The following is a 9,536-nucleotide window of genomic DNA, read 5'->3' on the forward strand; positions in this document are numbered from 1 at the left end:
CTTGACATCTCCCCCATGGGAATCCCATAGGCACCCCAAACATAACATTGCCTAAGCCCAACTCTTAGTTCTTCCGTCCTCTCATATCTGCTACTCACCCAATATTCTGTGCCTATTTGGAGACAAAACATTCAGTAGTTGAATTTCCAAATGTAATACTTATCCTTGATTTCCTTTTCCCTGACCATCCAATCCAAGTCAATCAATTCTATTTACAAAGCAACTGAGTTGACACCTGGAATCATTTTTATTACCATTACCCTTGTCCATGGTCCTTGTCTGACTGTTTATTCGCACTAACTTTGTAAATAACTTTTTCTTACCACTGATGCTGCACCCCCCCGCCCACCACCCCCCCCCCGCCCCAGCCCATTCTCCAGACACAAGCCAAATGACCTTTTATAAACACAAATCATACCATGACATTATTCTGCTCAACACCCTCCAATGGCTCCCAAACTCCTAACTCAAGCTCACCAAGCACTTGTGGGTCTGCCCTGGGTAACCCTCAGACCTCACACATCCGCGGTCCTCTCTCACCTGCTGTCCTCTCACACACTGTGATGGATCCACACTGAATTCCTTCGATTTCTTGAACATGCCAACCTCACTGCCATCTCAGGGCTTTTGTATCCCCTGTTCCTTCTGCCTACTATGCTTTCTTTCAAGTTTCCCACATTGGCTCTTTCTCAATATTCTTAGCTTAGATATTATATTCTCAGAGAGGGCCTTGCTGACCCACAAGGTAAAGCAGCTACCCCAGGTATAGTCTGTCTCACTAGGTACTGTTCTTGTTTATTTGTTTATTTATTTATTTTTATTCTAAACACCCTCCACATTAGTACATATGCTACAAAGATTACCAAGTTTTTTCAGTACTGTATTTCTATAGTCACTCTGTCCAATAAAAACATAAATGCAAGCCACTTATGTGACTTGCAATTTTTTACAAAGTAAAAGAAATCAATTTTAATAATATATTAATTTCATTTTTTTACCTTTAAATTATTTTAATTGATTTTTAGAGGGAGAGAGAAAGTCATCGATCAGCTGCCTCCTGCATGCCGCCCACTGGGGACCAAGCAGCATCCTGGGTATGTGCCCTGACCAGGAATCGGACTGGCAATCCCTCAGTGCATGGGACGATGTCCAGCCAACTGAGCCACACTGGCAGGGCTACATTAATTAATTTTAATAGTATTTTTATTTAACCCAACATTTCAAAAAATATATAATTTGAACATGTAACTAATATAGGAATTACCACTAAGATATTTTGTATCATTTTTGTACTACGTCTTGAATATACGAAATTCATTTTTGACTACAACACCTCTCGGGTCAGACTAACAAGAACTCAATAATCATATGTGGCAAGTGGATTCTTATTGGACAGTCCAGCTCTAGAGTTCAGGAGGTATCTGCCACATAGTAGATATTCAAATAATAATTTTTAAATTATCAGGCTTCCAACTTACCACCAGCTGAGACCCTGTTCCTGTGGCCAGTTCCTATGTTCCTGTGGATAACTCAGGCAGGAGGGCTTCAGCACTTTATTGAAGAACAAGGGGGAGGGACAATGGGGCTGGAATCAGTCAGGTGACAGAAACTCAGAGCTTTTTTCAGTTCCTATAAGTCTCTCTCGATATAGCGTCAGCATGCTATCCTTAGGAACTTTATGTCTGAATGTTCCCCTTGCCTCCCACCTTCTGTGGGAGACAGGAGTTCAATCCTCTAAATATCAAAGGGCTGGGTATCCTGGCCCTTTCTCTTTCAGAGATTCAGGGAAATGAAAGGTACAAGTACTGAGGTGAGAAGAATTTGAGGCAAACAACAATAATAAAAACCAGAGATGATAGTTAAAAAATTGTTTCTCTACTCACCTACCACTTCTGCCACCAAATGTGTGGGTTTGTTCTCCATCAAGAAATTCTCCAGTTCTCCGTGGATCTGAACTGGGTATCCTACAATTCAAGCTGACACTGTCTATCTGGAATTAGGGCCAGATTCCACAAGGTAATGGGCTCAATGCCAGAAGGCTACTCTCACTTTGCATTGACAATTGCAAATCCCAGGTTTCTAACTGTACTTCCAATTGAGCAGCTATAAGTCAGGCGTTGCCCCGACCCTCTCCGTTGGTTGGATAATTTGCTAGAATGGCTCATAGAAATCAGGAGGACAAATTACATGTTGGTCAGGTTATTATAAAGGTTACAACTCAAGAAAGCTAAATGGAAGAGATACACAGGGCAAGGTACGGGGGGAGTGTGTGCACAGACCTTCCATGTTCTTTCTGGGAGTACCAGCCTCCCTATGTTGATGTGTTCACGAGCGTAGAAGTTCATCAAATTTCATTATTCAAGAGTTATAGCCTGGCTGATGTGGCTCAGTGATTGAACATTGACCCATGAACCAGGAGGTTATTGTTCAATTCCTGGTGGGGGCACATGCCGGGGTTGTGGGCTTGATCCCCTGGAAGGGGGCTTGCAGGAGACAACCAATCGATCACTCTCTCTCATTGATGTTTCTATCACTCTCTTCCTTTTCCTTCTTCTCTCTACAATCAATAAAAACTTATTTTTAAAAAGAGTTATACCCAGGAGAAACAAGCTTGACCACTATGCCATCATCAAGTTCCCCCTGACTACCGAGTCAGCCATGAAGAAGATAGAAGACAATACACTGGTGTTCATTGTGGATGTCAAGGCCAACAAGCACCAGATCAAACAGGCTGTGTAGAAGCTCTATGACATTGATGTGGCCAAGGTCAACACCCTGATCAGGACTGATGGCGAGAAGAAGGCATATGTTCGACTGGCTCCTGACTATGATGCTTTGGATGTTGCCAACAAAATTGGAATCATCTAAACTGAGTCCAGCTGCCTAATTCTAAATATAAAAATTTTACACTGTAAAAAAAAGAGTTATAGAGCTTAGTCTCCAGCCTTTCTCCCCCTCTCATAAGTTGGTGTGTGAGGCTAAAAGTTCCAAAGCTTTCATCACTTGGTCCCATTGAGGCTATTCAAATCACCTCATTAACAAAAATTCATTGCCCTGCCCTGTGTTGCTAAATGGTTAGAGCATCAGCCCATTCATCAAAGGGTCATGGGTTCGATTGCCGGTCAAGGGCACGTACCTGGGTTGCAGATTAGATACTCAGCCCCAGTTGGGACATATGTGGGAGACAACCAATCAATATGTCTCTCTCACATCAATGTTTCTCTCCCTCTCTCTCTCTCTTCTCTTTCCCTCCTCCCTCCCTTCCACTCTCTCTGAAAATCAATGGAAAATAATATCCTCAGGTAGGGATTTAAAAAAAAGGAGGGGGCTCCTCATGAATAAAATAATACCCTTCCATTCATTACTCAATAAATTGCAAGGGTTTTAGCCTTGTCCCTAGAACCTGGGACAAAGACCAAATATGTTTCTTTTTTAAACCATAGTGGTGCTAAAATAAAGAGTAATCAAGAACATCCACCCAGCCAGCATGGCTCAGTGGTTGAGCGTACACCTATGAACCAGGAGGTCATGGTTTGATTCCTCGTCAGGGTACATGCCCGGGTTGCAGGCTTGATCTCTGGTAGGGGGCGTGCAGGAGGCAGCTGATCAATGAGTTTCTCTCATCATTGATGTTTCTGTCTTTCTCCCTCTCCCTTCCTATCTGAAATCAATAAATATATATGTATTACACAAAAAAAGAACACCCAACACCATCACCAAGATTGATCTTCTAACCTTTGCTCCTGAAAGATAATTTGTGAGTCTGCAGAAATGGGCCCTGTCTGAGTTTTAGGTACCATCACAAGTATAATACAGTGTTTTTCTCAAACCCAGTGGATACAACCATGGAGAAAAGTGGAGAGACAGAAAATAAGAGTCCAAGAGAAAGAGATAAAGACAATTTCCACCCCTCAAACCACTGTATAATTGGATATTTTCAGGTATACGTTACAGCAAACCTGTGAATCAATTAAACAATGAAAACATTATTTTTTTTTAAATGGAAAGGAGATAGGTTCTTGAGTCTGAATAAGAATTGAGTTGTCCTAGCTGATTTGGCTCAGTGGATAGAGCAATGGCCTGTGGACTGATGGGTCCCGGGTTCAATTCCGGTCAAGGGCACATGCCCGGTTGCGGGCTAGATCCCCAATAGGGGGCGTGCAGGAGGCAGCTGATCAATAATTCCCTCTCATCATTGATGTTTCTATCTCTCCTTCTCTCTTCATCTCTGAAATTAATAAAAACATTTTTTTTAAAAAATTGAGTTAATCCTTCCACTCTATTATCCTATTGGTTTTCTTTTGGTGATTCCTTGAACATGTCCACAAAGTGGCTGCTACTGTTCCAGACATCATATCTACATAACCTTTGAAGCCAGAAGGGAGGGAATTGGGCAGAAAAAATGGACTCTATTCACATACCTCTCTCATTTAATGAAGAAGGAAAATCTTTCTAGAGGCAAATAGGACCTCTTCTTACCTTCCATTGGCAGAACTGAGTGACATACCCATCTGTAGCTCAATCCCTGGCAAAATTAAAAAAGATTTTGGTTGACTAAATTGGCTTAGGATGAAGGTATATTGCCAACTGAATAAAATGGAGTTCATTTATCAAGGAGCAAGGGGTGGTAGAGATTAATCAGTCATGGACTCTACCCTGGAGAAACTGACCAAGTGTATGGAGATATTAGAGAGTGAAGTGCTTAATTACCAAAGAGTGGGGTATATGTAGTGATAGGGAGATTCTTGGGTCATTATGGGACCCGCCCCCCCCCAAAAAAGGAACAGCTAACTCATACTGACAGGGTTTAGGGTCACTTCCTGGAGGAGGTAACACCTAGGCTGAGAAACTCAAAGAGAAGAACGAGAATTGCATTCCAGGCTGAGGGGAGTGAAAGTTCACAGGAAAGGCCCAAGAAATAGGCTACATTTGGTTATTGGGGCACATGGCGAAGCAGAGAGCAATAAGTGATGAGTCTGTAGAAGGTGACAGGGTCATTGCTTAGTGGGTCTTGAATGCTTCAAGAAGGACTTGGAATTTCTCCTTCGGAAAATGAAAAGCCATTTAAGCAGGACAGGGATTTGTTGGGTGTGTGCTTCAGGTGGAAAATTGTCCTAGAGTCCTGCAAAGGGATGGGTTTGAGAATGTTCCCAATTGGAGGCAGAGATCCAAGAGTGGAGGATGTTGCAGGAGATCAAGGTCAAGCTGCTGAAGAGCCACCAGGTCAGGAATAGTGTAATAGGGAGGAGATGTGATTTGGGGAGAGATTGTCCAGGCTTAGCCGACTGGCCTTGGAGACTGGATGGCTATAGGGAATGAATAAAGAAGGAGCGCTCTTTTGTTTGTTTGTTTGTTGTTAATCCTCACCCGAGGATATTTTCCCATTGATTTTTAGAGAGCGTGGAAGGGAGAGAGGGAGGAGAGACAGAGAGAAACATCAGTGTGAGAGAGACACATCAATTCGTTGCCCCCCACACATGGGATGGAATCTGCAACCCAGGTATGTGCCTTTGACGAGGAATTGAGCCCATGACCCTTCTGGGGGCGGGTCGATGATCTAGCCATTGAGCCACAGTGGCCAGGGCAGGAGGACTCTTCATGAATCCCACATTTCTTGATTGTGGCTCCAGTTACTATCAACCTAATAAAAGAGCAATGTGCTAATTGACTATACCTTCATGACGCCCACCAGCCAATCAGGAGTGAGTATGCAAATTAACACAACAAAGATGGTGGATTAATTTGCATACGCAGGCACCTAGCAGACGGGGGCAGGGCGGGACACAGGTGTTCCGCACCACCCCAGCTGCTCTGGGCCTCTGGGCAGTGTGGGAAGGCTGAAAGGCGGCTCTGGGCCAGAGCAAAGGCAGTGCTGGCAGCCAGGGGAAGGAAGGCCCATTCTTGCATGAATCTCATGCATTGGGCCTCTAGTTAGTACATAAAAACCACTCAGAAACATAGTTATGTAAAACAACTGTGTAGGGGAAAACTCAGTTCTTCCCCACTGTGTATGTGTGTGTGTGTCTCCTTTACTTTTTACCTAGAACACTTTACTTCCAGTCACAAAAAGTGTGTGGAGTCTTCCCTGCCCTCAACAACAACAAGCACGTCTCCTCCACCAGCTTTGTGTACTACAATTTAACTCAATTCTGGAGATTGCATCAAATCCCACAGATTAAGGGCTGAGTCTCACAAGACTGACCACCCTTCTTCCATCCACACTTCAGATGTCAATCACAAGTTCATGTTGTCTCTTGTGCTTCTGAACAACCAACTACAGATCAGAGCAGCCTTGGGCAAACTACAGCCCGTGGGCCAGATCCAGATGTTCTATCTGGTTCTCTTGCTCTCCCCTCCACTCCTTTACTTTGAATTTATGTTAGTTCACACAAACACTCCATCCATGCTTTTGTTCCGGCCCTCCGGTCCAGTTTAAGAACCCATTGTGGCCCTCGAGTCAAAAAGTTTGCCCACCCCTGGATCAGAGGTTTCAATGATGCCCTCCATAGGTTTGATTAGTTTGAAGAACTCAGGGAAACACTTAACACTTACTTATCAGTTTATTAAAGGACTAGAGGCCCAGTGCACAAAATTCGTTCACAGGGTGTGTGTGTCCCTCAGTCCAGCCTGCACCCACTCCAATCTGGGATCCCTCGAGGGATGTCCAACTGCCCATTTAGGCCCAACCCTACCGGGATCGGGCCTAAACGGGCAGTTGGACATCCCTCTCACAATCCAGGATTGCTGGCTCCCAACTGCTCGCCTGCCTGTCTTCTGATTGCCCCTAACTGCTTCTGCCTGCCAGAGTGATCACCCCCTAACCACTCCCCTGCCAGCCTGATTGATGCCTAACTGCTCCCCTGCCAGCCTGATTGCCCTAACTGCCCTCCCCTGCAGGCCTGGTCACCCCTAACTGCCCTCCCCTGCAGGCCTGGTCACCTGTAACTGCCCTCCCCTGAAGGCCTGGTCACCCCTAACTGCCCTCCCCTGCAGGCCTGGTCCCCCTCAACTGCTCTCCCCTGCAGGCCTGGGTCCCCCCCAACTGCCCTTCCCTGCAGGCCCGGTTACCCCCAACTTCCCTCCTCTGCCAGCCTGGTCCCTCCCAACTGCCCTCCCCTGCTAGCCATCTTATGGTGGCCATCTTGTGTCCACATGGGGGCAGCCATCTTTGACCACATGGGGGCAGCCATCTTGTGTGTTGGAGTGATGGTCAATTTGCATATTACTCTTTTATTAGATAGGATTAAAGGATATGATAGTACAGATGAAGACATACATGGTGCGAGGTTGGGGCACAGGCACTTCTGTCCCCATGCAGTTCACCCACCTGGAAGCTCCCTGAATTGTGTACTATTGGGATTTTATGAAGGCTTTCTCATGTAGGCATGATCAATTATTAAGCCCATTTTCAGCCCCTCTCCCCTCTCTGGAGAATGGGGGTTGGCAGGACTAGTTGAAAATTCCAAGCTTCTAATCATGGTTTGCTCTTTGTGGTGACCAGCCCCCATCCAGGAGCCCACCACAGTCACCTGTTAGAAACAAAAGACACTCCTAGTGCTCACTTAGGAATTTACAAGGTTTGATGAGCTCTGTGCCAGGAAAGACTAACGTGTGTGTGTGTGTGTGTGTGTGTGTGTGTGTGTGTGTGTGTGTGTATAAATATTGGGGCAGAGGCATCTATATGTACATGTACACAACAACCATTTTATTGGGTTGATAAATTGTGTGGGCTGCAATTTAGAATAAGGCACAGAGATGCTTGTTTCTGCCCAAAGACCCAAAGGTTTGGGGGTGACTTGAAGGGGACCGACTGAAGTCATCTCAGGCTCCTTCATTCACAAGTCTGTGCTTCAGTGGGAATGACTCAAACACTTAGCGAGGCTGGGACTGGAATGACCTACACAAGCCTCTGAAGCTTGGCAGCCTTGGGGTGACCAGATTTATTGCATGATGGCTGCCTTCCCGCAGAATGATTATTCCCGGAGAGCCAGGAGAGCTTCATGACCTTTTCTGACCAAGCCTCGGTATTCATGCGGCATCATCCCTACCTCATTCCATTGGTCAAAGTAGTCCCAACCCCACCCAGATTCAAGGAGAGAGGGAATAGGCCCTAGCTCTCAGTGGGAGACGTGTCAAGGAATTTTGTGGCCATTTTCTTTAAAATCACCACACTGTTGTCATTTGACAGATTTGAGGGCCATCAGTGAGATGGAATTCCATGAGGAGAAGCAGAATGTTAGTTTTCTAGGGCTGTCCTAACAAAATACCACAGATTGTGTTGCTTAAAGAAAAATTGATTCCTCACAGCTCAGAAGGCTGCAAGTTCGGGATTAGGGTGCCATCAGGGTTGGTTTCTCCTGAGGCCTCTCTCCTTGGCTGGTAGATGGTCATTTTCTTCCTGTGTTGTCACATGGTTGTTCCTTTATGCGTATCTGTGTCCTGATCTCTTCTTATGAGGACACCAGTCAGATTGGATCAGGTTCCATCCTAACGACTTCATTTTAACTTGTGATCTCTTGAAAGACCCTAGCTCCTAACACAGTCACATTCTGAGGTACTGGTGTTTAGGACTTCAACTTATGAATTTGCAGGGGCGGGGGGCGGGGGGGGGGGGGGGAGAGACACACAATTCATTCCAAAATACAGACTTATAGGAGAAGGTAATGAGATCACATTCTGGAGGTGGGCCTGAAGGGACAGAGGAGCCCATGATGTCTGGAATTTCAGAGCAAAGTCCGACTGGAGACAAGTATTTGGAGACTATTAACTGAGGTGTGGCTGAAGCCTTCAGTGTGGCTAGTTTCACCCAGAGAGACTGTAAAACAAGATTGAGATTTTTTTTCTAGCATATAGATAATGTTTAGTGCACAAGAAGTCATGCTAAGTGCTTTGTATGAAATAGCTTATTTGTTTTGCTCAAAAAGTCCTCTGTAGGTATTATTAATCTGAATTCATCGATGAGGTGATTGAGCTTCAGGGAAGTTAAATCAGGGTCACATCCACCTGTTTTTATATGACCCATGAGGCAGGAATGGGTTTTACATTCTTTAATGGCTGAAGAAAACCAAAAGAAGGATATTCTGTCTGGCCGGTGTGGCTCAGTTGGTTGAGTGTCGCCCGTGCACCAGGAGGTTGCCGGTTCAATTCCTGTCTTTTGTTTTTTAAAAAAAACTTATTTAAAAATAATATTCTATGAGGTTATATAAAACCCAAACTTCAGTGTCCTTAAATAAAGTTTTATTGGCACACAGCCATGCTCATCATTTACATATTGCCTATGGCTGTATTCATACTATAACAGCAGAACTGAGGAGTTGTGATGGAGACCCTAGGGCCTGTAAAATGTAAACTATTTACTATCTGGCTTTTTACAGAAAACATTTTGCTGACCTCTGGGTCGAATGACTCTACCAGTTGCAGAACTATTCAAGGGCAGACCTGGGTGTCCAGCCCGAACAATCTGGCTTCCCCGTCTCAGGCACCCTGACTTACTGAGACATGGCTGTTCACAGAGGCCATTTCAGACCATCAGCTAC

This window comes from Plecotus auritus, assembly GCF_963455305.1.
Source record: "Plecotus auritus genome assembly, chromosome: 10".
NCBI lineage: Eukaryota > Metazoa > Chordata > Mammalia > Chiroptera > Vespertilionidae > Plecotus > Plecotus auritus.